This window comes from Antedon bifida, chromosome 3 (assembly GCF_963402885.1).
Source record: "Antedon bifida chromosome 3, ecAntBifi1.1, whole genome shotgun sequence".
NCBI lineage: Eukaryota > Metazoa > Echinodermata > Crinoidea > Comatulida > Antedonidae > Antedon > Antedon bifida.
In genome coordinates, this window is record NC_136228.1 from 1,861,379 (window position 1) to 1,865,308 (window position 3,930).

Sequence of the window (3,930 nt, forward strand, 5' to 3'; positions counted from 1 at the left end):
GTAGGACATCATTTTGGCGCCATTTCATTTCAATAACTATTGGTTGTTTAATAAATGTTTATAAATGAAAAAGAAAATGATTCTAAATGTAAATGACTACCTGCACCACTGTGTGATTGTAAAGTAAATTTATTCCCTATGGACTATATACAGATTTTATCAATTAAAACAATTGATGGACAAACAAAATATACATACATGGAATCCAAAATGTTTATCATCATCAGTCGATTAGATCAGCGTTTAGGGACATATCAATGCCTCTGCTAGGGGTAGCTACTTAATTAACACTTTCAGCTTCAATAAATTCGTTTTTATTCATTATTTAAAAGAGCTCCATGGCATTTTAACATGTAACCATCAAAATATTTGGTCCCAATAAAAAAAAATTATTTTGTTGCAACCGATATTTAAAAGTTTTTAATTAATATGGGCAAACAGTGTTATGAATAAGGGAATGTTGTAGATGTTAAGATGTAGAGTGTTTAAATTTGATGTGATTTTTTGTGTTTTTATTGATTATTACTATGCAGTTATTTATTTATATACAAAAATTTTTATTATTTAGTCCTGATTTTGAAATTGCCCCACATAGGGATGAATAAAGAATTTGACAATATGCGGGATTATTAAGGGTAATCATTTGACCTAAACCTGTCATGTTGATACTCTCTATAGGTACATATTCATATTCTAATACAGACTGAACCTGCTTTCTAAAACCAGCAACAAACCAACACAAATCTACTAGTTCCAACAAACTTTAAAAGTTAACTCTACCAATGAGTGACGGGACAAAGCTTAACTCCAGCCAGTCTGAAATGTATTGTAAGTTAAGAAATTATCACAGCTTAATTTTCCCTAATAGTCACTAAAGCCTTTTTATAGGTTGATTTTCGTTTAAACATCTTTCCACCAGTTTAATGACTTTTTGTACTGTATGCCAAACCATTGTGTTAGACAGTAGAATTTGATGTACATTATGTATGGGATCAAATAATGGTTATGTTATAATAATAAATATATTATATATATTATGTTAATAGCATTTACTTTTTTTGTTATTTGAAAGGTACAAGACTAATACAAATTAATAAGCACTGACAAAATTTATCTGAAAAGTATAAACTATTTTAACTTCAATTAGTTATTAGTTGTTTTTTTTATTTCTGTGAGTCACAGTGTGACAATATTTGAATAACAATTTCAATATAGGAATCGCAAGACTAAAGTTGACACGTTATTTGAATTTGAATGAGGAACTACTAACTAAATTTATGATATGTACCAATTTCTGTTGACAACTTTGATTGTTGTCAGACTAAAGCACTTCATTTGAACTCTGTGTTGAGTGACCTTTGACCAAATTTATTGACAGTGAAAGATTGCTACCACAAAATATGTTTGTGCTCTTAAATTTTAGGACATAAAATTAGTTGATTTACAGTATCTTATACCTTATTGTATTACAACATTAACTAATGAAAATAATACATCTCATTATAAACAGGGGCCACACTGTTGACCATCAACTACTGTATAACCATCAACAACTAATTTAGATTCAGACTTTATACATAAGAGTACTTTAATATGTCTTTACCATCAACTACTGTATAACAACTAATTTAGATTCAGACTTTATACATGAGAGTACTTTAATATGTCTTTACCATCAACTACTGTATAACAACTAATTTAGATTCAGACTTTATACATAAGAGTACTTTAATATGTCTTTACAATCAACTACTATATAACAACTAATTTACATTCAGACTTTATACATAAGAGTACTTTAATATGTCTTTACCATCAACTACGTATAACAACAAATTTAGATTCAGACGTTATACATACTGTAAGAGTACTTAATATGTCTTTACTATCAACTATTCTATACTACCATTGTCGTTTTTACTACAAAAACAATTGAAGCAAATATAGTAAATATTAATTTTTATCGCAAAATTTTAATATACTTTTGTATCCTTTGGATTTTGTTTTGTTTTGTTATTGTACGTGGCCAACAATAATGTTTATATCGATTCACCTGGTCTATTTGATTGGTTTATTCATAAGCTTGCTGGCCACACCTACCATGGCCGCTATTTAATTAGGCAACAAAGCAAGGTAGTAGTAGTATTCTTTGTTTTATTGGAGTATGCTTTGTTTTATCTATCTTTTTACGCATGAACAATGGAAAATGCGTGTGGCTTTTGTTTTGCTTTGAATTGACTAGTACATCCAGGAGAACCAACTTAACGGCCTGTCAGTTCAACAAAATCCAACGTTAAACATTTGATTACTTGGCTTGGCCATATTGAATATGTTCCTTATTAAAAATCAGGGAATTTTTGTCTAATAATTAAAAAATCGGGAGAAATTTGGGTTTTGTGGGAGAGCGGGATTTTCTGGAAAGTTGGGAAGTCTGGATAAGAACAATTTTGTGACTTTAGTTAACATAGTTTAACAGTGTTATATAAAGCAGTACTGTATATTTTTTTATTTTATGTGGATAAAGATTAATAATAACATTAATATCTTTGTAAGAAAAAAAATGTGTGTCATCAGCATAAGATACAACCCTCGGTCACTTGATCTAGAAAGGTGGTTTACATAAATTTAAAATAAGAGGGGTCCTAAGACCGACCCAATTAAAGTCACATCCCTCACTGATGATAAAGATGAACCAAAGCAACATATTGATTGCAATTTTTTAAATAACTTTTAAACCAACTTAGAACTACAACCCTAATTCCATAATTTATAAAGAAGGATAGAGAGACTTATGACATCAAATGTTTCTATCATGTTTGTACATAGTTCAATCTAAATACAAATTAGTTGTGGACATTTTTCCAGGATAGCAGTTAACAAATAACGTAATGATTATTTTAGAGAATAGTTGATAATTGTTAATGATTGGTAATGGTTGTTGATGATTGTTGACCGTAGTTCATGGTATATAGCGTGACTGCATGCAGAAGTACTTTGTTGTTGTACAAATATTTGAATGAATTGTATGAAAAAAGTTTAGTGATAACATTCATAACAACAATGATATGGACAAGATAAGCTAAAATCAATATCATTAGCGGCTTATGAAAGAAATATTGTGGAAAAGGAATCTGAATTATGAAATGGAATATATGTTGTAAGAACTCTTGTGTATGATATCAGAAAGTAGTAACTACATACGGTAAACAATGAAATAGGCATGTTATTATTTGAGAGTGGAACAAGTTGTTGTGAGCACCCTTGTGTATGATACCAGAAAGTAGTAACTACACAGGGTAAACAAGACAATGAAATAGGCATGTTATTATTTGAGAGTGTATGATACCAGAAAGTAGTAACTATACAGGGTAAAGCAAAATTTGCGTTATTTGACGTTCTAAAGACTGATTTAAGACTCTTTGTTGTGGCTTGGGCTAGTTGAACGATGGACACCAGAACTTAACGCTTTCATGATGTTTAAAGGCCAACTCAGACAGCGTCGTACGACGCTGTCTGAGTTGGCCTTCCTTCCCATGTTTAGGCACCGTATTCGATAGTGTCTGTATTTCCAGACACCAAAGATTAGCGGCGCAAGATAGGTAACTGGGTGAGACCTTTGTATCCATGGACGCCATTCCGGCGGACAAATTTGAACCGGAATAAATTCGTTGTCAAGGCAATATCCACGATGCGGCGCTATACAATCTTTGCAGACACGTCTTTACTGCCGGTTGTCTGTATTTCCAGCAAACACTTTACCGCGTACCGTGTACATGAAGCGCTAAGCTATTGCTTGTCGTCACATGATCGACTGCGCATGTTTTACATCGAGTTTGTAGTCAGTTCAGATTCCGTAATTTAATTACCATATTTTTTCATTTTATATTAACATATTTTTGTTTGTATACCATTGATAATGTAAATTTTGTA